This window comes from Balearica regulorum, chromosome 1, assembly GCF_011004875.1.
Source record: "Balearica regulorum gibbericeps isolate bBalReg1 chromosome 1, bBalReg1.pri, whole genome shotgun sequence".
Lineage (NCBI taxonomy): Eukaryota > Metazoa > Chordata > Aves > Gruiformes > Gruidae > Balearica > Balearica regulorum.
The window spans coordinates 161,099,263-161,126,670 of NC_046184.1; the positions used below are offsets into that span (position 1 = coordinate 161,099,263).

General features: G+C 39.8%; 1 protein-coding gene and 1 long non-coding RNA gene across 2 annotated transcripts in view; one reads left to right on the forward strand and one right to left on the reverse strand.

The window, feature by feature from the left end:
- HS6ST3 (heparan sulfate 6-O-sulfotransferase 3) overlaps positions 1-27,408 on the reverse strand; it is a 317,383-nt gene that overhangs the window by 66,600 nt on the left and 223,375 nt on the right. The gene's annotated exons all lie outside the window — the stretch shown is intronic.
- The window catches only part of LOC142599687 (uncharacterized), a 374,377-nt gene continuing 362,130 nt past the window's right edge, over positions 15,162-27,408 (forward strand). The window contains exon 1 of the long non-coding RNA XR_012833220.1: positions 15,162-15,339. This is a non-coding gene — a long non-coding RNA (uncharacterized LOC142599687). The remainder of the gene's footprint in view (positions 15,340-27,408) is intronic.

The following is a 27,408-nucleotide window of genomic DNA, read 5'->3' on the forward strand; positions in this document are numbered from 1 at the left end:
GCTTTTGTTGTTTAAGACTGACAGAGGAAGCCTTTTTTGGCTTTCTGTAGGGGTAGGGCTGTGCGAATAGATGATCTGAGGCAGCGTGTTTCAAGACTACAGAGCCTTGCATGTGTCACTCTAAAATTTAACAGCCATCTTGCCTCGTGGCATCTTTGGACCCCTTCACCTCAACCTCTTTATTTATTTTGGTTGAAAGGAGCTTCACTTCCTATTAGCTTTGATCCACTTCATACCAAATCAGAATTAATGTAGGCTAAGGAAGCCAGAAAAAATCAGAAATTAATTTCCAGCATCCTGACATATAGCCTCTAGGGAAACTATTGGGCTTGGTCTCCAAGACTGCTACAAGCTGCTAAGAATTCAGCGGACAAAATGTTGTGACCATAACTAAAAGAAAACAACTGAAAGAACACACATACCCTGCTATGATTTAGGTTTAAACAAGGACATAGACATTAGGAAAGGATTTGATTTGTGGTAAACATGAAAAGAAATAAAACTAAGTGTGTGTGTTGCTCTTTCATGACCCACTGTGCAAACGTTGCTGTAGGCACTGTGGGTTTTATTGCTCATTAGTAAATAATCAAGTTAAAAATAAGATGGTTGGGAAACTGCTGATTGATGAGGAATAAAATAACATGACAAAAACATCTGTCTCCCGATCTAATATGTGTTACTAGAGGAAGACATTGCTAAGGCACTTGAATGCTCAATGCACTGATGTGATAGTGATTACATTGGGAACAGTGTAAAGCAAGTACAGCTGCCATTCCCCTTCCCACAAGGGGAACGTTACAGAAATGTGGGTCCTGATTGTTTACTTCCAGACTGTCTTTAATCCCCAAAGACTTCTTCATGGCACAAACTTTCTTTCCATATAAAACTCTGTCCCAAGCTCCATGGGTCCCAGCTTCTTGCTTGCAACATGAATCCCTCCTTTACTGGGAAACCCTTTCCCAGCTACAGTGACAGCTGACATGCCCTCTCACCTCAGACATGCCCAAATCTACTTGGTCAAACCTGGGTAACAAGGAGCTTGCAAAGGTTAAGCATTTAAGAAAGATATCCCATACAGGTATCCCTACTTCATTAAGGAACCTCCCTAGTAGACAAGGCGCAACACAGACTCTTCCACTAAGGCATCTCCTTCAGTGGTTTCCTCTGCCAGGCTTCAGACCTACACAATTAAAATCACTACCAATTTTACTACTGAACTCAATAATTCACTCAGTTTCTATCCTCCACAGAGGATAGAAATGCAATTCCTCCCAGACGCCACCTGCACCCTGCTCCTTTGATCTGTCTTCACATGGAGAAGAAAGGCTGCATTTGCAATGACCATCTCTCGGTAGTATTAAAACCGTGATGATCACACATAACACAAAATAATCTCACCCTTTTCCCCAATTAAAGATCAAAATACTGAGCCAGTGTCTAGCACTGCCAAACAGCCAGTCCTCAGAGCTCAAACAGTGAGCTTTGTGTTTTCTATACTTTGAGAAATAAATATGGATAAAACCACAAAGCTGAATAAATACACCCAGTAACAGATGAAAATAATTTTCAAGATTTTAGCATTTACCTCAGATTATAATATACTTATTCAGACTTTTAACAGGCTGATTTCAGCCAGAGTTATGAGTAAGAAGATACTTATTTTATATTTAAAGGATCTAACTACTTTCCCTGGCCACATCGTTAAAAATGAAACTCTTTTTTTATGCAAGAGTTAGAGAAAAAATGTTAGTTACTACCAAAAATACTAAAGCTTGGCTTAAAAAGAAGAATCTTAGTTTTGATTTTATTTTTAGTTAACGAATCAGTAGGGGAATGAAACAGAAGCAATCTTTTCAGAATTTAGTCAGCGTATAGTGCCATACCACACAAAACTCAGCCTGAAAAATAAATGCGCGCACACTGAAAACGCTCTTAAAAGAATATAAATGAAGATTGCTATCAGATGATAAGTGAAAACAGTATGAAACAAGGACAAATAAAGAAGAGTCCAGAATGGTACTGATGTCTTGGATTTATGTAACATCCTCATTTACAACTTAAAACCAATAACCAATACATTTACACAATTTTAATTGGACATATTAAATGGGGAGTAGGAAGCAGCCGGATCAGGGGAAGTGAAAAGAATGGGTAGAAAAGAGTGCCTAGGCAGCACACGAGAGATAAACATCTGAGAGAACTATGCATGACTGGTACACCAAAGGAGACAGAGACCGCAAAAGCAGGAATGAAAGTAGAGGCAGGCAGAGAACAACAAAGCAAGATTAATTTGCCATGTAATGTGGCTGCAGCGAAGGCAGAGCAAGCTTGCCATTTGGCGTGTCCAGAGCAAACACTGTGAGTCAAGCAAGTACCATGATATCACTGAGAAATAACATGAGCAGTAATTAAGGTTTTAGGTCCACGGCCTTATGTGAGAAATGGTGGTGTGAGCATCGGCACAAGCACTGCATCATGTTCGTGCCTCTGCATTAGGCAGACAAAAGGGTGTGGTGGCCGTTCCCCTGAGGGACTTACAGGGATCCGTAGGAGAGTTTCCCCTCAGAAGGCTTTGTCCTACATTTTTAGTAGAGATGTGCAGCCAAGCAGACCAAGCTATATCTATCTAAAATAACCCTCCCCAAAGATATATAATGAAGGTAAGATGAGCAATATGTAATGTAATCACAGCTGATGAAAACACCATCAATTACATAATTTAAATTACGTAGGAATATTTGCTGGGAAGTAATGTTGCATAAAGAGAGGAATTGAAGAGATGACCTGAAAAGTTTCTTTTTCAGTTTTCACCAGTCAATAGGCAAAACATTTCACAAGCTGAGTGGGACCTCTGCTGCAGCCAAGAACATCTGGAGGAAAAAAAATTGTATTTTAAACTACGCTGTAGAAAATTAAACTAGAAGATCCCAATAATTACAAATGATAAAAATTTTCAGGTAGCTAAAATGTACAGTGCATTCAAAGAAAAGAGATGCTAACTATACCTGCTCTGTACAAGCTGCTGACTCAAGATGGAATCCGTTCAACAATACCTTGGGGAGCTGAACCCCTTGTTACTTGAGAGAAAAACACAAAAGGTCTTCAAGAGCCACACAAGGGAAATTCCTACTGCTCCTATTGAGAATGTGGAAGTTCCTCCCTCACCTTTCCCACTGGTAGGTTTCTCCACCTTTTAACTTTTCTTATAGGTATGAAGAAGCTTTGTCTACATTTGCCAAAAGTGCAGTATTTTGTGGAGCCAAAAGACTTAACAGCATCTTGGCCCCACTAGATAGGGTCTTGCAATGGTCACATCCTGGTATTTTAATGACTCTTTCATGAGTCACTATTTTCACTTTTTCTATTGCTGTGTTTTGTTGTTATAGTTGATGTTGTTCTACTTTCTCACGTAGCATGAATTACGTAGGTTTTTTTCCTGTTCCGTACTTTATCATACAGACAAAGGAAATATATTTGTGTCTATTTTGAGACTATCTTCTCAAGGTCAGTTTCCCAACTTCTCCTGTTGTCAGTCAGCCCAGAATGCTCTTATACACAATGCTTAACTTTAAGCATGATAATCATCCCACTGTATAGTAATTTTCATAATGAACTCAGAGTAAAAACTCTCTCACCAGCTGCCTCAAAATTAAGAGATGTGGAAGGTCTCAGATCAACTGCCCAAGTACATAAATTCATTACCACTGTCTTTAAATGTCTGTATTTACTAAAGCAAAACTACTGCATTCATAGGAACCCTATTGTCAGCATCCTTTCCTTCTGAGATTGCCATTTCCCCCTAGTGAATAAAATCAAACCACCACAAACTGAGCAAAGTTCTGCTGTTAGTGGCAGTTGTGCATGTGCTTTGTATTAATGGAATCAGTTGCCCCGAGGAATTAGCCATCTATATTCATGAACGAAATGAAATAGTATTCACTGAGCAGTTGATGACAGCACAGCTGCAGAATAGGTCAGTTCCTGTATTTAGGAAGAAATCTTTGCTTTTCATTGCAGATGAAGGATATTCTCTATGGGCTCAATAGTGTTCCACCCAGACCCTTTTCTCCTTTCACCAGTGCTTCAGTCTCCTTCTCGATGTAACTGAGATTGTAACTAGCATCACTAGATTGAAGCATGTTTCATGGTGACACAAGGGAGTCCAAAGAGAATTTATTTAGGGAACATGCATTAGTCACTAGTAAGGCAAAATGCAAATAGCAGGTAGCTTTTGAAGATATATTATATGCCTTTCATATCTTAAATGCTATCTTCAAGTCAGCCTGCTGTATCATGATATTATCAACAAGGGATTCAGCAGTTGTCCTCCTCTCAGGAAAAAGGTTCAATGTCCATTTATAGATCCATTTGAATACAGTGAGGCATTCAATACACAAAGAAGGAACAAAATAACAATGAATGTGTACAGAACTGATCTGAGATAATAAAGGAAGGAAGCAGCACTGTATGGTCAGGTGCTAAGTCAAGTCTTTCATTAATTCTCTTTTTAAGGCGTTTACTTCCATTTTTATCTTTGCACTACATCTTTTCCCCTTTTCAATGACTCTACTGTGACACATGTGAAACAGCTTCTCCTGCAAAAGGGGTTCAGAAGTTACCTTCCCTTTATTCTGAACGTTTGCTTCAGGAGAACTCCTCACAGCAGATTGGAGAGACCAAACAAAAGCAGAATAAGAACAGATCTTTCATTTCCAGCACGCGAAGATACAGTCGCTGGATGTCAGAGTCACGTATGCAGCCTTGACAGAGGCACGTCATCTGAATGTATTCACGTACTGGTTTGCTGTGCCAATGGGCTCAAGAGATTTGCTTGGTATGGATAAGTTCTAGGCTTTGGTCTTCCCCTGGCTCCTCTGGTGTATCTCTTGGGAGCAGGCCCCCATCCTATGATTACTTTGCAAAAAATGAACCCATACCATATCCAGTCTGCATCTTCAGGACTTGTTCTGCCCTCCTTTGCCCTCTACCCAACAATTCTGGTAAGCACACTTTTCTCCTTCAACGTGAACATCTTTGTGTCTCTTGATTGACTGTGTAACACCTGTAGTGCCCAATAAAGTGAATTCCACGCACAGATCTGGTGCAGGATGTTGAAACATAACGTCACTGTCTCACACTTCCCTTACTGCTTGGGAGCATTTTACCAACAGATGGGAGCTTCTCCTGTGTCTCCAAGTCATGGTGGAGATGATTGCTCCCATCTTCTGGCCAGGACAGCGCTCTCCTCCTTATTCCTCCTCAACCCTGCCCAGGCAAAACATGCTCCTGTATCTCTCTTGCTCAGATCTGAGCATTCTCTGCAAGTCTCGAGTCTCTATTCCCAGACACCAGTTCTCTTGTTCTGCAACTAGATACTTACACTGCTCCCAACCCCCTTCTTTGCGTATCCTCTTAACACACTTGCTGCTTAGTCATTGTTAACATCATTAACCTTAACATCTTGTCAGTATTCCTGATCTGCTAGTACATGTGGAAGAACTGGCAGGCAATTCACATAGACCAAGGCACTCTGTGAAAAAGCAATTTCCAGAATTTGAGAATTTTGCACAGCTCAATGGTCATGGTTGTAAATGCACAGAGGGTGCAAGATGATGCAAAACAGTATCCGTGGCATTACTTCAGGCAATATCAAAGCCTTCTCTGTCCCCTCAGCCCATGGAGACACTTTGTTCTAGTTCCACATTACACTTTTTTCTTCTTCTCTGGAGACAACATACATTCTTTTTTATTTTTTCTCTTACAGGGTGTCAGCTCGGCACCATACCCATACTAAGACAGAAATTAAGCACTTGCCGAGTAGTTTCACATAAGCTTAGAAAACAAGAAAATGAAGTAATTAGACTTACCCTAAGAAAATTACTTTTAGGATCTTTTCAACGTTGGCACTAAATTTTTAAACAAAATAGAGTACAATGAAATCCTCTGGCAATGACTGTGCCTGCCAGGTAGTTAGGGAATATACCTGTTCACTCTGCATCCAACTAACTTCACTCTCATTTACAGTTTCCCACTTGATATATAGGTAACTTTATAACATTATTCATTATTAAGGCTGGATTCAAATCAGTAACGTTAAGATGGGAAGTTGCATATCCCATTTGTTACTCAGCTCTCCAGATAAGCACTTCTGCCTCAAAATCATGCATCAGTTTTGCACATGGAAGTCACAGCTGATGACGGGGAGAAACAGTGTTCATTGAAGTGTTGCTGATGCTCTCCTGAGTCTGACTAATTACACACAATCAACTGATTCTCAAACATCAGGATGCCGAATGTTGCCCTAAATCACTCCTACTTGACGGGAAACTTTCCATTGCCTGAAGAGGTGAAAACAGTTGAGTTAGTAATGAAAATCAGATCCAACATTTTGAAAGCAATCTCTTGAAGGCAGCTACATAGAAATTAAGACCTTTAACACTGTTACCCTCCCATCACACAGAAAATAACCTCAGCTAGTATTTTTTTTCTTTCCTACAAAATTGAATAAACATAAAACATTAAAAACTAAACACTAAACTATTTAAATGTGTGCAGTAAGGGAATTGCTAAAACTCTTACCTGACTAAATTAGTATGGCAATACACTGCCTGGAAAACAGCAGTTCTGGTTCTTTATCCAAGGAACACAATTTCACATAAAATTCTACATGATATGGAACAGAATCAGCCTTTCACAGATAATCCACTAGGACCATAATCTAAAATCAGCTGTTACCTTCACTCTGGATCCAACTAATTTGACTTTTATTTAGACTTGCCTGTTTGATATTTGAATTAGCTAAAATAACACTGGTCAAGACACCTTGAAATGTCAGCCATAATTAACGTAGAAGAATCTGGTAGTGGGAGACTGTTTCTGTGTTTCTAAATCCCTGTAGATGTGCAATAGCTACAGAAATAGAAAGATGACAAGGCTAAGGAATACAATAGCTGATAAAATAGACTAAGATGAAACTATTGATACCATGCTTCCTAAACCAGACTGGACCATCAACTCAGCTTAATTTCCCAGGCTAAAAGTAAAAATTATTTAGGTGTCACGAATCTACAATTAGTAATTAGCAACTTGACCTGTATCTGCCAATATAGTCTCCAAACATTTAATGCTGAAAAACATAGAAAGGAGAAATGTACACAGAGTGAGGGGTGCCAGGATTTGTCTGCCCTCCCTCCAGATGCACACCTGTCCGTGCCCTGACACCCAAACCGCATCAGTGCCCTCCCCTGCTCTGCTGCCCAGGTTCTTGGTTGTACTCCCTGACACCAGCCTCATAAAAGGATTTAGGCATCTATAGCAGGACCTCTGAGTAGGTCAGCTCTCAGCCTGAGAGCCAGGTCCTCAAAACACCCATGTCCTTGTATTTTATGCTGTTAACACATAACACCCAGTTTGATACTGGGCATTGTACCCCAGTACTTCTTAGCAGGGCCTGTTGTGATAGGACAAAGGGTAATGGTTTTAAACTGAAAGGGGGCAGATTTAGACTAGATGTAAGGAAGAATTTTTTTACACTAAGAGTAATGAAGCACTGGAACAGATTGCCCAGAGAAGCTGTGGATGTCCCTGCCTGGAAGTGTTCAAGGCCAGGTTGGATGGGGCTTTGGGCAACCTGGTCTAGTGGAGGGTGTCCCTGCCCGTGGCAAGGGGGTTGGAACTAGATGATCTTTGAGGTCCCTTCCAACCCAAACCATTCCATGATTCTGTAAAAGGGTCGGAATTCAAGATCAGCCTGAACTACAGCACTTAAGTTTCTTAATTTGAGGCATTGCTTTGCACTGTGGATCTCTTCTGTGTGTAACTCTCCCCATGTCTTATAAAAAGTCAGGCATCAAGATCACAGGTATGGATGATATTCTGGGGGCCTGGAAATGCTGAGTACCACCAAGAACAAATGCTTTACAGGTACAATGCGAATACACGTGCATGTGCAGGATTTGGATGTTTTTTCCTGACTCTCCTGAAATCAATCAAAAATATAGCGCTGAACTGCCATTGCTGGAAGCAGCAGAGACACCTCCTTGGAAAACAGGCATCTATTGACAGGTTCTCATCTCAGTTGAAGTAAGGAGTAAGTGAACCTAAATCAACCCTGGAAGATAAAACTTTTTATGGTAGCTTTGCATTGCTGTAACTAAAAATGGAACTGCAGCTCTCTATTTTTAAGGCCAAATCCGTCGATTTCTTTGTTCTCTTTTCTTTTCTTTTGCCTTTCCCTTTCCTCCAAGTTAACATGTGAAACACTTGAGAATGCTAATTGGGTTTCACTTCATTCAGACAGGAAATAATGACCTCAAGCTAATAAGACAAGTTAATAGTCCCCTGCAGGTAAATTAACACAAGACCAAATGCTGGAAGACCTTGAGGATCACAACTGTTAAACTTAAGTATGCATTCAAAGCAACTCTGAGCATCTAACAAAGCAGGTCACAGATCATAAATTAGAGCTATTGAAAAAAAAACTCTTTGAAAAACCAAAGGAACTGCAGAACACATGAAGTTAACTGTCTTTCAACATCTACTATAACACAGCCAACTGAAAGATTTTAAGTAAATAAAACCCGCCAACCTGAATGCTCAATGTGCACGGAAAGGAGTGTCCTATGAAGACACTAATTCATACCAAAATCAAACTAATATGTTTTAGTAAGCCATCTATCAAAGACAGTTGCCTTTCCATTGCAACAACATAGCATTTTTCTTCTTGTAATCACTTTATAGGCTTCAAAATACAAATTTGATTATATTATATTCATGAAGACAAAATGCTTACAGAAATCATAATGCAGTTTAAAGTCACAAAACAAACATTGCACAGCCCATAAACTGAAAAATGCTACGAAAAAGCCCAAAGCATAACAGTCACTCCACAAATCATCTTGATGTCAGGATGGACAAAAATGTATAAGCTAAAAAAACTCATAGAAAAATATCTTCTCTCTTTAAAATACAGTTATTGAAAAATAAATGGGTAATTTTGACAAACTACTCCAGTTTAAACTCACAGCCCTCTATTAAAATAACAGAAATGTGTTTTAAAAACTAACGTATGTGGCTGAATCATATAAAAATTAATAAATCACATAACACTGATTTAAAAAATTGACTATTACAAGAAATCCAAAATTTGGGGGTTCAATATAGTTTCATAGATATCACTGTATCTTATAATCCTTTAAGCTGCTAAATTAACTGAGTGTTTAGAATGGAGAAAAACTGTTATTTACAATTTTCTAGTTTTTATTTGTAGCTTTTTCCTTAATTACTTTTGGTTTCAGCACAACTAGCAGGTGTCAAGAGCATATTTTCTTTTATTACACTAGTTCATCAAAAGTTATGACACCAAATCTGAATTGCAAAAGCTGAAAAGCTTGTTCTGCTCTCCCAACACATAAGTACAAATTACACGGCAAGAAGGGATACCTAGTAAATACCAAAACTGAAGGGTGCACACAGGTATTCTTGGGTGCGTAACAGTACAGGTGGGCAGCTGCTAGACCTTTCAGATGCATCTCAGCAGGCTCTGAGCCGTAAAGTCATTACAGTCCTTGGGTTGTTTGGTGGTTTATGTCAGGGCGTGCCCAAGAGGAGAGAGAAAAACGTAGGATGTGAAGGCTCTCGCAGGCTATAGCTCAAAGAGGCTGAGCTCTGCCTGCTACCCAGTTTTAGTAGCTCTCCTAATAACTATAACAGCAACAAGGCTACCGAAGACATAGGATTTACAGAACATTGTCTCCTTTGAAGGGCTGCAAGCATAACCCTGAAACTTTACCTGCTGGGACGCACTGTTGAAATCTCTACATTGATAGCTGCTTACATATCCAGAAAACTCAGTCCAACAGTGACTAGAAACAGTACTGAAATTGAGTAAATCTGTTGCTTCAAAGTGAAAACCAGACATTGACAAAACTACAGTAATAAAGATAAAATAAATGCAATCACTAAAAATCTGATTTAAAATTCTAGCTTTTTTTTTTTTTTTTAAGCACCCATTTCCATCCAAACGGGAAGGGCACAAATCCTGAGTGAAATAATAATCAAATATGAAATACAGCAAACAATGTTTTCTGCATAATAAAGATTAAACAGAATAATTTGATTGGAGCTTGCTAACGATTAAAGTGCCTGAATTAATGTTCTGCATAAACAGTATTCTGGGTTTGCAAAGAGAGGACTCAAAATTGAATGTGAAAGATTGTTTCAATTAGAAAAAACTAGATATGAGTGGTTACAATTTTTCCTGTTCTTTGGTCTTTCTTCTGGAAACAAATACAAAAGAAGATTAAAACAAACCACTTAGAACATACTTGCTCATTTTATCACTACTGTCATTACAATAAGCTATCGTTAAAGACTTTAAATCTTTTCTGTTTAAGCCAGCTCACCCTTCTCATTTCTGTGCTATTTCCTGTGTTGTTCAGTTCTGTTTTGCAATGATTTTGGTTTTGATCCTTTCTGAACATTATGAAAAGCATCTTCTGAAGAAGTTTCTATACAGTTTTGTCTAGTGGTTACATGCATCATAGCAGTAATTGCCCAAACAACACTGATATTATCTTGTGGTTTCCAAACAAGGCTTTGCAATCAAAAGGCTCCATCATCCAGGTTTGAGGTGGCCCCTGAGGAACCTGAAATGGTTCACAGAGGCTTTGTGCAAGTACACACAGGTCATAGTTACAGTGACTGGCCCAAAGCAAAGAGAAAAAGGTGCTCCAGAAAAGAGCTGATATTTACGCCAACATTTTGCTGTCAGTGCCCCAACAGAACATGAAAAGCACTCAAAATGCATCCTACACCGTTAGAGCAGCACTGGTACTAGTCCACACATCATTCCAACTCTAAATAGTTCAGCTGCCTACTCCTCCATCGTTTCATTCTCATTTTCAATAAAAATGGCTCCCTAAAGTCCTGTACAGCATCCCACTGATTTGGTGATTTGAAACTAAAGAAGAGTTCAGAGCTTTTACCAGAAATATTGTGGTCAATGGCAGTTTTTAGTACTAGCAGGGGTGAAAGTCTATCCTGGCCAAAGAACAATTAGGTAAAATTGGACCATAGTAGGAATAATACAGACCAACCTAATTAGGTTTCTTTTCTACTAAACCAAATGGATATATTGATTTCCTTTCAATTGGTTTAATAAAGTTAACTTAATCCTTAGAGTTCACACTCACCTCACAAAGGAGGCCAGCATCGTCCATAAATTTGGAGAATCTAAATCCTTGTGTTTCCCAGACTTTGTGCCATCACCCTGAATGCTACTGAATTCCACCTTGCTCCCTAAAAACAAATGCCAAAAAGATCTGTGTAATATTTACAGTATGTCATACTGCCATGTACAGTACACTTCCTAGAAACACCTTCATACATAAATAGAGCATACTAAGAAAACCTCCGTTTCATTAATGTAACTTGTACACAATTAAATTCCAGATGTGGCATTCGAATGAGTCTTAATTTTTCATCCTGAGGTATCACAGCCAGAGTTGCTCTGATTTACTGATTTATGCCAAAGAACTACAGGTGCTGCAACGCCTTGTTTAGGGAGAGAAAAGAGAAAAGGATATGGCATTTCCATATGAAGTTCTCAGGAATTATGCATGACTCAACCCAAATTTAATACAGGTTCATATTGTCCTTGTTTAGATGCACATATGTAATAGCCAAATTTAATAATATCCGAGATCTACTTACAGAATTTCAGTGCTCAATGGGCTCAGTCAACTTGAAAAAATCATAAAGTTGTGTGAAAATATTAGACATTGTTACAACTAAAATCTTACATGACAATGACTGAAACAAGGTTGTGAAAAAGACAGTTATGAAAGTTAATTTTACTATTTCTTTATGTAGCTTGTGAGTTCATCTTTTGCTGTTATAAATATTTATGGGAGAGCAGAAAAAATTGTAAAAATGGTAAAAGTATTTTTGTTTGCAAAAAAAAAAAAAATCTTATTTGTCTTCTTACTGTGAGCTCTCACCTTCTTCCTACTACCAGCAGCCTTAGCTACCCTTTTTTTTTTTTTTTTTTAAGCATTCTCCTTAGTTTCCTCCATTCTTCTCAGGCTTGGGAAGAACTCACCATGGAAATTAGCAGCTCCTGTTCTCTTTCTGTTCCTTCTTTAACAGCAAGTCTTCTGTTGTGATGCACATGCATTACTAAATGTGACTACTTTGACGTTGAATTTATGAAAACTGACTTCTGTTTTTAGTGTCTATGCCTCTCTCTACATTCTGTCCTTTTACTCATCTGTTGCCTAGTCAAAATCGTCTGAAATTGAGCCAGTTTGCACATTGCTTCATAGTGCATGCTTGACTGAGGCCTTTAACTTTAAATTATATTTAAAGACACTATTCCTTGCAGAACTGAATAAAAAATATTCTTAATAGGAGCTGTATTGGTTAAAAATTTATCCTACCGCCACGCAGTTCAAAAGTCAAGGGATCAGAGACGCACTGTGCTTGTTCCTATGCGTCCGCAAACACATTTCCCCAAGTAGCAGTGAGGGCCCTAATTACAAGCAGTCAGGAGATTTTGAGAAAGTTAGTAGTTCTCTCTAACATTTCAGGTTATAAGCCTCACCAGAGCAAGGACTGTAAATGGAAACCAGGTGGCACAGATAGATATTTGTCAACAGAAGGTACATGACATTTCCAGACCCCTGAAGCATCACTATGCACTGCCACCCAGCCACTTCCCACACAACTGGCTGCTGTCTCTCTGGTGTCTACCTCCAGCCTGACAGGACATAGCCTACAGAAGGCAAATACTCTTCACCCAGCTTGTTTTCAAGCTGGCTGACTGAAGACCAAGTAGACAACACTCCTTAATTTTTTTATACATATAGTTGGGTATATGAGAGCTTGCCTTTTGTCTCTCACTAGCATGAGGCTGTCACTCCTGGTGATCATCAACACTTGAAGACCTAAACTTTCTGCACATACTGGAAATACACTTAATTCATATTTTTAGATCAGTTTTTACATCCACTGCCTTCCATCTTTAGAAAAGCAAATATCATTATTCTTTGAAGAAACAGAAGGTCTGAATCCAACTCACAATAATTGTATGTCTAACTTACTCATGCGGACCAGAGCAGGGGAGCAGGGAGCATCCTGTCTACCCACCACAACTACATACATTTCTTCTCTGGGGCAAGTATGTTCCGCTGGAAATCCACATAACAGGAGTATCTTCTTGCCTCTATTAACTCATGAGGAACCGGTGCACTTCCAGAGGGAGTCTAAGCCTGCTCAAACTGTGCATCTTTGTCTTTCACTGAGAGAACAGAGTACCAACTGGAAATGTAAGGCACCTTCAGTCACTCAGATCCAAGACTGGATTTAGCTTTTATCTGTAATGGTGTAACTTACATGCATATTCTGGGGGTCCCTGAGCTGGGAAGATCAGTTTGGCATCCTCCTCACCCATTAAGCCAGCATGCTTCTTATCTGTGTTCTTCATAGGCCAAGCTTCCACAGCACAGAAGGTGAAAGCTCTTGCTGAGAACAGCTCAAGACCTAACAGTCAGGACAATTCCCTTACAGCAGGTTACATCATTCTTCTCCAGGTTGATCAGCAACCAGAACATGTGATCCCCACCCCATGGCTGACAGCTCTAACCATGAACAATAATGTAAAAGTGCTTACCATCAAAATCCAGCGCAGGCCTGTCCATATCTCGTTTTCTGGGGATCTCTTGAAGATTTATACACTACTTTCCTAAATTAATCTGATAAAATCTACAGGGCCTGAACCTTCCAAGGCCACTGGAGTTAAGCATGTAGAGACCTTAGAGAAGAAGTAATGGGTTCAAGAATGCAATTAGGCAGCCCCGGAACATCATCCCACTGGGTGTCTGCCTAAGCAGCTCTGAACTACCTGTATATATATGAAGTGTGGTGAATAAAATCAGTAAGTAACTCAAAAGGTCACCTAGCCACAAGGATGCACAAATACCTTCCTGACAGACATTCTTAAAAACCTTCAGCATGGCCTGTGGAAATTGTGGTGTCACCTCATGCATTCCAGTGTTTCATTACCCTCACCGTTAAAAGGTATTCCTAATATCTGACACAAATCTTTTTTTATTGGTAACGAAGTTTGTGATTTTGCTACCCTGTCCCTTCCTCTATACAGCAGCATTTATGTGTAAAGACTACATTTTTATATAAAAATTTCTTTAATTCATTAAACAACTCTTCTTTAGTTTCCCAAGTATCGCTGACACTAAAACTATAAATCTCTGCTTCATAAAGTGTAATAGCTGCTTCATTAACTCAGACAGAGTAATTACAGTCATTTGAAAAAGCCTGAATTACACCCATCCAACTAAGCGCACCAGCATGATCCAAAAGTTTCCAATTATAATTAGCTTTTATTTTCTATACCTGAAAGTAGTGACCATACTGACGTATTTGGGGGTTGCTGTTCAGTTCTCCAGACCAGTAACCACATTATAAAAAGAAGTACCATAGAATATGTTAGCCTCTTGGAAGAGACTAAAGGACTGAGGGTGGTTGGAGTTCTCACCCACTGGACACTTTGTCCCCTTTGCTGGTTTGTCTGAATTAAAACTGGATGTTGGGAATGACAACCTGGCCTTTCCTCAGCATAAATTAATATTAAACAATTGTGCAAAAGGCGATACTTTCAGGACAGAAACAAACTCTACTGTAACCTGAGGGAAAGCACACAAGACACAAAAATCCTGTTTCCTGTTATTAGCAGGAATCCTTACCTAATCAGGGCTTCATTACATTGTTTCATTTATTTTAAATTAATACAACATACTTTATGTAAAAGAAGCACAGCTCTATATCTTGTATCTTGACTGCATCTGCCTTAAATTGAAAACAAAGACCAAAAGAAAACATGCAGTACAGGAGGACTGCCTATAAATTTAATCAACTCTGACCCTTTGCTCACTCGCTTTCCAATAGCTAGGGAAAAAGAAATTGAGCTGTAAAATTTGTTCTGCATAGAAACTTGGCACCTGCAATCAAGTCAGAGTCCAGAGCAAAATAATGTCACAAATTTCAAATACATTGACTTAACTCATTGTATTGGGTTTGTGTGGCACGGTTTTGGTAGTGGGGGGGGGGTCTACAGGGGTGGCTTCTGTGAGAAGCTGCTAGAAGCTTCCCCTGTGTCTGATAGAGCCAATGCCAGCCGGCTCCAAGACGGACCCGCCGCTGGCCAAGGCCAAGCCAATCAGCGCCTCTGTGATAACATAGTTAAGAAGGAAAAAACAACTTAGAGAGAGCTTTTGCAGCCGGAGAGAGGAGTGAGAAGATGTAAGAAACTCTGCAGACACCAAGGTCAGTGCAGAAGGAGGGGCAGGAGGTGCTCCAGGTGCTGGAGCAGAGATCCCCCTGCAGCCTGTGGTGAAGACCATGGTGAGGCAGGCTGTCCCCCTGCAGCCCATGGAGGGAGGATGAGGGGGTGTAGCGATTCCACCTGCAGCCCGTGGAGGACCCCACGCCAGAGCAGGTGGAGGCACCTGAAGGAGGCTGTGACCCTGTGGGAAGCTCACGCTGGAGCAAGTTCCTGGCAGGACCTGTGGCCCCATGGAGAGAGGAGCCCACGACAGAACAGGTTTGCTGGCAGGACTTGTGACCCCGTGGGGGACCCACGCTGGAGCAGTTCGTGAAGGACTGTAGCCCGTGGGAGAGACTCACGTTGGAGAAGTTCGTGGAGGACTGTAGCCCGTGAGAGGGACCCCATGTTGGAGCAGGGGAATGATGAGAGGAGTCCTCCCCCTGAGGATGAAGAAGCGGCAGAAACAACGTGTGATGAACTGACCGTAACCCCCACTCCCCGTCCCCCTGTGCCGCTGACGGCGGGGGGTGGAGGTTGAAGCCGGGAGTGAAGTTGAGCCCAGGAAGATGGGAGGAGTTGGGGGAGGTGTTTTAAGAGTTGATTTTATTTCTCATTGCTCTACTCTGTTTTGCTTGGTAATAAATAAGATGAATTCCCTCTCTAAGTTCAATCTGTTTTGCTCATGACGATAATTAGTGAGTGATCTCTCCCTGTCCTTATCTCGACCCACAAGACTTTCGTTATACCCTTTTTCCCCCGTCTAGTGAATGAGGGGAATGATAGAGCGGGTCTGGTGGGCACCTGGCCCCCAGCCAGGGTCAACCCACCACACTCATGTAACTGAAAACCCAAAGCTTTGATTTAAATCACAAAGGACTAAATCCTGTCAGGTAGTCACACCCATGCATGGGGCAGGAGGGATTCAGGCAAAGAGAGAAGAAGGGGCAGAAGAGTCCCAAATGATTTTGCCCTGGTAGGGGGATGGACTGTTTGACACCTGCTTTCCAATGCTAGTAGTAGACATAAATACCAATTAATCCATTCCTGTGTCTCTCTCATGAAGTACTATTTAATCAAAAGCCTCTGAGTACTGTATTCTTTGATCCCATCCTTTTTTACTAGGAAGTGTTTCAGATTTCATGCTTTTTGACTGTTCTCTCGAAATGTTATGTTCATTTTGAATTACGACTCACCACCAAACAGTAATCCTGTTCTCGCTCAGGCAACTCCCAGCTTTAGGGTGAACTCCCTACTCTAAAAGCCTAAGCAATGCAAATAACGAGAACCAGGACTGGAGGAGAAATACCTTGTAGTACAGAGAACCCCAAAGATGATCATACTCTTGGAAGAGTAGGATTGGAAAGGGTAGATTCCTTACCTTTTGTAGATGAATCTCATCATAAACAAGCTACAAACAATTTTATTTTTGCTTAAAAAGAAAATATCTGCTAAGGTACAAAAGTGTGTTCCATAACATTGTAAGACGGAAGCATTCACAGAATTTACAGTAATAAGGGGGAGGTGAAATACCTTCTCATCAGTATTCTTCAGCGCTTTGTTATCTAAAATGCTCTTTACAAAACACTTCTATCAGTCATCACAGATTACACTCTTTAGGGGAGAAGAGAATTAATGTGGCATTTGCTGTACCTCTCTTCAAACTAATTCATGCTAGCACAGTTCTGATGTCTTCTGTGTTAACTTGTACACCTGCTGTTGGCTCCATATCAGAAGGAAACACTACTAGCTTCTACACAGTGAAAAATATTTTGGTTTCTCTATTTTCAGGAAGCAGGCAGAAGCATTTCATCAAACCTGTAAAAGGGATAGAATTTCCAGAACAGACCAGGTTCCTACATGAAGTAAGCCAGATCTAAAAGACTGCTCAACACTCAACCACTTGGAAAAGGATCCACCACTGGATGAAGTGCTTTGTCTATGGTTTTACTCATTAAACATTACTTTGGTAGAAGAGTTTGTAGAACAGTGTCTTCACCTATTTTCAGAGTTGTCACCTTTCCCAGAAGGTATGTATAACTTAAATTCTTTTGGCAGAATAATTCACAGTTGAGATTTCCAGGCATCTTGTTTCCCCTGTGCAGCACCATTTCAGGACACAAAGAAACCTGAGGGCAGTTTGGAGACAGTCACATTACCTACAGTATCTTTCTCCTGCCTGTCTTGCCCTGGGGAAGAGGTCACACTGTCTTTTCGAAGAACGGTTTGTAAGAGGAGTCAAGGATGAAGGTAGGACTTGGAGAAGACAATTTCATTCAGGGGAAAGATGTCATGTTTCACTTACTTACAATTGGATAGCCACTCCAAACACATTAGTAAGCCCCGAACAGTTCTTTCCATGTTTTAGGTGCAGTGATTTCAAAGAAAGCTCACTATGTGGTGCATATTTTGCAAAGCAAACACCAACATATAATCTTCTCCCATAATTATTTAAAATACTTCTCAAACAATTTCTTTTCTAAATTACATTACTGGGCAACTGGAACCATTACAAATGATCATATTGTTTAATTAGCCAGTTTCTCCTAATTTCTCCTGCAATTCAGATTTTTAATTACATTTCATTGCTTTTAAACCGAGTGTAATTACTAGCAGCTCACATGAAATCCAAACTAAAATTAAATCTTTTAATAAACTGCTACTCTGGAAACTGTAAGGAAATACAATGTTTAATAATTGAGCTTTTCTTTGGCTGCAAACCTTACCTATTCCAAATGAAGAACTAGTTCAACAGTCCAACAGCACAACCTTTCTATGCACAAAAAGCAAACATGTAAGTGAAGTAAAAAGCCCCAGCGTACAGCAGTCTCTGTTTCAGAAACTAAAGTAACTGTATAGAAAAAGGGGATGCTGCATTCTATGTAAAAAAATGTGTGTTCTCACTCTCAGCTTCTGGCAGAGATGGAAGGCAGAGTTTTGGCTTGGTTGAAGATAAATTTAGGCCATGAAGAACATGGCTAAAGCCATGGTAGGGAGCTACCATTTTGGGAGAGGGCAAGGGACTGATTTCTGCAATCAGTGGAAATGCTCAGGGGACAGTCCAAGCTTTGTGATGTACAGCAGGAAACTGCTCCTAAAGATGAAGGAAGGTATTAGAGAAGCAAATATTTCAGATTTGATAGATATTAATGGGAAATAGTTGAGAAAACTACGTGGAAGTAATCTCAGTGAAGCTGAGAATAAAGCCAAAGAACCTGCTATTTTAAGGAAAGAAATCAGTGCGAACAGAAGCAATCGTCTTGAAAAGTGGAATTCAACCTACCCAGGGAATAGGTCCTTTCAACCTCCTGGGAGAGAACCATAAAGGATGGAAGTGTTCTGGAGAGCTGAAAGACTCTTATTAAATACAACAGCAACGAAGAGTACAGAGAATAGTGATAAAACAATATGACTGCATTTAGAGCTCTTCAGTGACCTCAGAATTGAAAAAAACCCCAACCTATACAGAAAACTTAAATAAGGACACGTATTTAAGGACAAGAACACAGGAACAGCACCAGCATGTGGGAGTAACACTAGAAAGCTTATGACACAGGACAAGTTATAGTTTGTAAGGGACATAAGAGGCAACAAAAAAGGTTAATAGAAGAAATAGACAGGGAAAGAGGGGAATAGAGTTTATTTCTGTAATGGGAAAGGAGAGCACATCATGGCTGATGCAGGGAAGTTTTAAGTATTGAACGACTACCTTCTTTCAGTCATTTATTCTCCCCCACCCCAAATTAACTAACCCAGCTTTAACAGCTGGACAGGATCGTGAAGGAACCAGCTAGGAATTACTGAGTAAGTTAGAGGTATTTGAGCCAGGACAGCCTCTGAACTGCTCCTTACACTCGTCTAGGAAGTAGCTGAAGATGTCTCTGACCCTTATCCACGTCAAAATATTGTCAACAATGTGAATTTGTTTAAAGGCAAAAGAATTGGATCGAAATCCCTTCTCTAACTAGTTCAGAGCAGGGATTTTTGCCAGTCTCCCTTCTTAGTAACTCTCCTGGAGCAGAATATTACATGAGAGCCTAAAATAGTGCCCTTAATATTTTGTTGGAGCTGTTCCCTTTTGCACAAAAAGCTTTACCAGCAAATTAAACAGACAACAAGAAGAAATATGGTCTCTAATTTAGGTGATTAGACTGCAGGCATCTGGGCCCTAGTCCTTGTCCCAGTGACTGTTCTCTTATCCAAAGCAAAAGCATGTTGGTAGCAAAAGCGGAGGATGAGATCTGGTGCTTAGGTGTATTTCAGATTTGGAAAGTTTGGGTTTGTGCCCCTGAGGTAGGGAGAGGAACTGAATAAAGTTCTCCCACATCAAGGGTGAATGCCCTAATCACCAAATTAGTTATGGGATTAACAAAGAGAAAACTTCCAATTAAGCCTTGGATTTTTTCCAGCCACAATCATTTGATGCATTCAAATGCTTCTGAGACTTTAAATCACACTGTTCAGCAAATTTGCTGTTTCTCAGTAAATATAAACACACTCATACAGCCCTAATGATTATTGCCTGAAGGTGAACAGAGAAGGAAAGTTATAATTAGTTGAACAAGGATACAACTTTCAGATAAAGTGTTCAGCTGGCAGTTAGGGCCTTCATCCCTGCCATCCTCCTTCGCTCTGGCTTCTTCTGGTGGACACTCCCTGCTGGTGCTGCCAGCTGGGAAAGCGCTGCGCTTCCTGCACGGCGTGGCAGAGCTGCAGAGCAGCAGCAGCTACTTCATTGTAATACCATTTACATCACATAAATATGGAGAATTAGAGCATATTTTTCATAAGGCATGTTTTTAAGCTCCATATGTTGCTACCGCTGTTCTCACTCGGAGTTCTCACTTGCTTGTCCCCCTTCTCATCTTCACATTTGCAAAAATAACACCGAGTTATTATTCAGTCTTCCTTATATAAGACATATGTAGAACACTAATTGGCAACAAAGGGTGAGAACAGCGTATTAGCTAATTCTTGAAAATATTTCTTTTTCATGCATACATTATCTCCTTTTATCAGGTCACATCTGAGTCAGCAATTTTGCCCAGGCTGTTGTTCCAGAAGCAATACAATATCCAGGTGACAACAGTACCACCTACATTATCTTCATATTCAATGCTCATTGAGAAGGAGGGAATGACACCAGATTTAACCCTGAGAAAAGGTCTGGGGAAAGCAGTGCGGCTCCTCATCACATTTGGACTTTATCATCACCCCTCCTGAACGCAAACCATCAACACATTGCAGGGAATTGAAGCCAGCCATTCAAGAACTGCCAGCTTGTGTTCAACTGCAAACCCCCCCACACACATTTAAAAGAAGAGTCTGAATGGTCACATTTTTACTAACCCATAGGCTATAAATACACTGCAGCTTCCCTTTTGGCTTGACACATTCTTGGAAAGGGTTTTGTGTTTCCTCCTGCCAGGCAATATTCCTTGACTGTAATTTTTAGAAATTTAAATAATACCATTAGCCCATCAGTCTGATTACATGAGGAAAAAATTTATCACAACTACTATCAAAATCTTCCAAGGAGGTTTACAGCCATCCTCTATTAGAATAATGGAAAAGAAACTCACTCCCCATAACTATGAGCTTATGCAATCGTTCCATGCACAAAACACTGAAGTTACCCAATCTCTTATGTTCCACTGTAGGAGACATTATGACAAATCCACATTTGTGGTAAGAGAAGTAAGGTTCCTTGAGCAGCAGTCTAAAGTTTTAAATCTTTGCATGTCATTTTGGGTACGTGTGCAACTGAGCTTCTCTAAAGAGCAGCCTCAATATCCCTCAGGCCTTGAGTGGCCTTTTCGCAGCAGGAAAATGCTGGCTTAACAAAGCGCAAGCCATGCTATTCACTTCCAGTTCAAGCATTACGGGATGCACCATTCTAAAAAGTCGCCTTTTACACTCAGCAAAGCCACATGATGAGTCTTCCCAACACAAAAGTGTTGGTGTTAGCAACGCAGAAACTAGCAATATATAGCTGTATGAACCTATATGACCCTAGTCCTATATGACAAGGAATCAAGCAAAATCTGAGGGGCAGGAGTGACAACTCACTAAATAGCTTGAACCCATGCCGAACGCATGTGCTGCGTTATGTGACTTGTACCTCAATGTCACACAGCTTGTGCTAGAGAAAGGAATTCAAACAGAAAGAGTGAACATCTGCTCCTAAGTGGAAAAAGAAATATTAATATTCACATAGGAATAGATGTATTTAAATAATTCCTTATGGAATTTTAATATAGTTTAATTGTATTTGTTCAGGATAAGCAGCAGCACATTACAGGCACCCCGTGATTAATATCGCCTACAGAAAATGAAAAATTTGCAGCCAGCTGTAACAGCGGTTAATACAATAGAGACAACAATTTGTTTTAATGAAAGTTACTCTCAGCTTCAACTAGTTCAAGAAGCCAAAAACCCTCTCAGGATCCATACTGCCAAACTTGCACCTTCATTTTAGGTGCCTAGAAAAGCACTTCTCAAAGCAACGAGAGGCAGGCAGGTGTCCCTGAAGGCTTCCAGAAGGAAAACCTCTCTTTCCCAACTTTAAGCCTTTTTGTTACCAGACATGTTTGCCTAACATATTCAAAAAGATTCAGCTCCAGTCCTAGTAGTTAATGCTATATTATTAAATACTTCACTTTAATTATGAAATAAGTACTTGTCAATCTTCCTTGCTTTCATTCTGGATGTAATCTCCCTTCCAGACCTCTGTCATTAAAAATTAAAGGCTTGATTTCAGAAGTTGGTGGATAGCTTTTGCACAGGAAAGGACCTACTACCCGTAGTAGAAGAAAAACATATAGAAAAATATATACAAAAGTTGTAAGGAAAACTAAGGAGAACTTATATGCTGGGGAAAAAAAATTGTAAATTTGGTTATGTACGATTTTTCTCTTGTTTTATGTTTTTATCTGTGGAATATCTCGTTTAAAGCTGAGAGAAACAGAACAAGTAAGCTTTCCTGACTGGCTTCAGTTATTGTAACCAAAAATAAACCAAGTTACAGAAAAATGTATTTTTAATTTCATCTTGACATAGAAAGAATATGAAGTTCATCTGTGTTGTTCCTAAAGTTCTTCCAACCAAAAAGCTGTGTAAGAGTTATTATTAGTTATACAAATCTTGGAAACTTGTTGCAATCTGAAGACTGTGATCACTGATGACTATAAAGCAAAAATCACAGTAAAAATTTAGCAATGAGATGGTTTATCTACCTGAAGCATTAATAAGCTGCCCCACACTCTTCCTAATGACTTCAACCTCCACTTGTCTGACCTGTTTTAGTTCCTTGTTCCCATCACCATGAGATCTTCATTTGACCTGCAGCTGTGGTTTATCTTCTCCATTCACAAAAGCCCATTCATCTTCACCACATACACTGCTGCTCTCTCAGAAGCCTCTGTTGCTCCACTCCCCCTTTCCAGGCACCACCAGTGCTCCTCCTCACCCTTCCCTATGTACGTCCTGGCATGTAACTTGTCCCCGTCCGTAACCGGTATGTGATTTCCAGAGCATTAGGTCTGATGACTTTTTAACAGAATTCAAGTTGTCTTCATGCTTCTCCATTGACAGAGCTGCTGAAACTGTTCATCTTTCAAATCATCTCTCCCTTTTTCCCTTTACGTAGCACATGCTGCCAGTCCCTGTGCCTGGATCATTCCAAGATTTGCTTCACCTGTGCCTACTTTCACTCTACAAGGTACCTTTAGTATACACTGCAAAGTATTCCAGTGACATTCCGTATCACTGATTCATCAACTCTTCCTTTATCTCAGCCATCCTCTACTCAAACAATACCTTCATTTTAACTTCAAGAAATCCCACACTGACAGTGCCAGAGAGCTTTTTGATGTTCAGGATTTGTTCCTCAAAACCCCAAAGGATTTCCTGCCTCTACTTCTCTCTCCACACAGAATCCTGCCGATTTATTTGAAAAAATACCAATGAAAAATTATTTGGGCCTTTCTCCTCCTTTCAGTGCTACTTCCTATAGAGAGAAATGGGTCCACCTGACTCTGCCATGATCTCCATCTCTCTTTCTCCTATAAAACCTGTGCTTCCCACCTGTCTTATCAGCTGCGATTCATCTCACCTCACTCTAGACATATCTGCACCATAGATGTCTACAATGCAGCCAGTTAGACTCAGATGGCCATATTTTTGCCTTTTCATCGACAGAGAAATATGTCCTCTTGGGGCATAATTCACCTCTCCCCATGTCAGATGAGTTGTGGCCCCAAAGTGTCTGCTTCTCTGCATCACCCGTAACAGGAATCTCAACAACTAACTCATTCAGATGTAGCTGGCTAAAGTTAAGCAATAAAACCGCCCCCTGACTTGCTTCCCTATCTACCCTACAGCTGCCAATGCAGGTTCAACACGACGAAGCAAGCATGTCATGCTTCCTTTCTTGTTTCTTATGATCACCACCACAATACATATCTTGGACCTGCAACTTGTACCTCAGACTTAACTCAAACTGTTTTTTTTTTTCTTTTCTTAAGATCTGTTTATTCAGATCACTGAGCCCTGCACATGCTTTCAATTTAATGCAAAACTGCTCTTCAAATCTCCTCCCATGGTGCTTCATTGCCCCTAACCTCAAAAAGCTAGGCAGATGGTACCGTGCTCTTATGGAAAGGCCGTTGTTTAGCATGTTGCCATTTGGAGTACTGACTGACATACTGTATTGTAATAGTAACTGTAGCAATACTATATTGTTCTCTTCCTCATTCTCCTGAAATAATTTCTTCTCTTGTCTTAAATTTAGATCACAAACTCTTAGGGGCATAGATAAAATTTCTGTTCTGCATTTATCCAGCACTTCTTGCAATGGGGTACTGTATCATGACTATGCCTTTGAGGTATATTAAATAAATAACACACACACTAACACAATTACATTTTGGTTTTGCTTACAGCTATGCAATTTTGCTTGGGCATTAAGCAAAAGAAAAATTAGACCTAGCGTATGTAAATGCTTCTGTGAGACCAGCCACCCTCCAAATTATAGTATTTCCTTATATTAGAAATGCCATATAACAAATAAGAGTAAGAGAAAAACAGTAGCAGATTTACAAAAGGCTAAACCAGCACAGATATAACGACATCTACTTTATTGTTAATTTGTAGGGCTCAGAATACTTCTGTACATTTACTTTCCTCTCTTTTCCTGACTCGTTTTCAGTTTCCTCCTTTTGCAGTAGCTCACACAGTTGATGGACTTGACAGCACTAGAAAAATAAGGCAAGCCTACAGTCAAAGCGTTTTTCACAAATTCATCCAGCTCAAGGAAAAATATTACAAGAATGTCCTACTTATTTTGATATTCTGCAACTGTAAACCTTTCCAAGTTTTCAAAGGTAGGGTTTTAAGAACAATTCTTTCTATCTGTAAGAGGTTATTTAGTTATTCCCATCCGTCAGTCAAAAATCAGAAACTGCCTTCTGACAGGCAAAAGACTAAGCAAAGTCACCACTATAACCTGAAGTGGTTTAAGATCTCTTAAGCTATCTTACAGTTCTGCTTATAATCAATCCTACAGTCACAGGAATTCCTCCTCCCTTCAAAAAAAATAATGTTGAAGAAGCATGAAGATATGAATGGAGCACACAATTTTTCACTGCTTAGACTATGCATTACCGTATTTAATTATATAGCTACTAGGTTATATATACATATATACATATACATATACAAGCAGGGCCAGGGCTTGTTTTCAGAGCTTTAACTTCAAGATCTTTTTCTTTTCTTTAGCTGTTGTTGATTGAAAACAGTGTCCTAATGTTACACAGCTTTGTCTTTTGATTACTGCATGTGATTAAGGCAACCAGTGGCAGTAATTTTTTGCAGCACCATAAACCAACACAAAATAGTTCCAGTTCTTCATTTATTCATGTAACATAAAATATAGCTGGAAGTTCACTTGGATTCCAGTAACACAGTTCATATGCAGACAACAGCCAGCCGCAGTCAAAGGATGAAAGCTTTAACACATCCTGCCCACGTGAGAGAATCCTATGTTGGTTATAGGACATAAGGTTATTTATTTTTAAGCTGTCCACTCCTCTGCTTCTATGTAAGAATATTTCAAAAGCTGGATGAAACACATTTTCCAAGCCATAGAAGTTGAGTAAAATTACCACCTAGTTACTTGTTCAACCTAAGTAGTAGTTAACAAAGAAGTATCCATAGCCCAAGTCAGACAGGACTGATACAAAAAGGTATCAGGGGAAACAAGAATCTCTCTGTTTTGCTGTTTACGATGTGTATACAGATTGCTATTCCTACAGATATATCTTCTGAAGCCTGATAGGAAAATGAGTAGTTATGACATGGAAATTCTATAGTAGCAAAAATAATTACGGTTATGCACACATTACAAATGCTACTGAATTACGTGCAACTTGCAAATAATAGGAGAGTGCAAGTAGGAATTTTGCAGAATAATACACTTTTAAAAATTAGCTGTTGTGTGGAGATAAACTCTTCTTGGTATAAGGAAAAGCCAACAACCGACATGGGCCCTGTGCAGGATTGAGCCATGCTTTTCAGAGATGAACATTTCAGCTGAGAAAAACCAGATGTATTCCATTGTGATTACTGATCACCTAGGTTTATTTTGAGGTGGGCTTTTTGCTTCTGTGGCCAACAGTAACAGGTCCTTGAGATGCCAGTGCTCTTTGCTCAATATTCTCTGCCACTCTGCTCTATGCACTAACAGGGAATGAGAAACTCCCTGTCTCAACCCCTTGGAGGGAAAATGCAATGTGCCTCTCAAGCGTCTGAGCAGCCGCTGACAGAGGTACAGTCTATGTTGGGCCAAAGTGAAATTAGAAGGCAAGGCTGCAAGCAAAAGATGCAATATAGCATAATGTCAAACAAAACTGAGAAAACACTAAATCAAACCAAAGCAACAAAAAGACAGCTTCAACTGTTTGTAATGACCATTTCTTACTCCATCTTTTATTCCTCATTCAAGCCATTTCTTCCCTGATGCATAAAGAAACACCTGACCCTGAACACTTCTGCAATGATACCTCCATCTCAGCCTTCCACCTCCCTGCAGCTCACTGCTAAGGCATCTTCGCAATGAATTGGCACTTGCTCTGTGAGCTGAGGCTAAGCTGCTGATACCCACTTGCATGTGTCTTTGTACGCTGCATCCTGTTGATCAACCTTTTTGGATTGCCAATAGAGAAAAAGAATAATACCTTAAGCCTTCAGAAGTCAACATGATTTTTAAACATGTTGTTGTAATATTCTCTATGTGACATTCAGCAAGGAGAGTTTTAGTTTCCTGAGATGTGTATTATTTTTCTTGCATTTCCTCTCCCAAGTAGTTACTGCACTCCTTTTAATGACTTCTAACACTGAGAAAACTCAGGAAATACAGTGCAATTTATCCGACCTGCATTTCACAATCTTCAAAAGAAATAAAAACGTTGTTAAAGCTGCATAAATGACAACTTAATCCCACATCAGATAGAGGTAAACATAGCAAGAAGCCAAATTAAATGCCATCTTTTTTTCTGTTTTTCTCCTTGGACTGCCACACACCAAACATTTCATATGATCTATGAGGTTTCCAGGATAATAAAGCAGAAAGATACATTTGTATAATTCCTTTTGTATTTACAGCAAGACAAATTGTCTTGTTTTGAAACACCAGGGCTGATTGGAGTGGTACAATAGGGTATAAAATCGTCATTGCAGCAGTCTGTGTTTGTGTATAGTCAAATATCACGTTGACAGTGTAACAGAAGCTGATTGCACTTTGAAAGAATTGTATCTACACATTGTTATCCAATCTAAACCTCTCAAACCTTGCTTTATAGTTCTAATCTTCAAATTTTACTTTGTTTCTAATGTCTACAGATTGATCCAAAATGCAAATGCAAATCCTGGAACAATACCAGAAAGTTATTTTTACCTATGTTGTGTTGGCTCTACTGAGATGTTTTGGTATTTACATAAAACATGTTTTCTGCTTGCAATTTTTCATCTGTTTGTTCTGTGAAAAACTGAAGTTATAGCGGCCAATGTTTTCA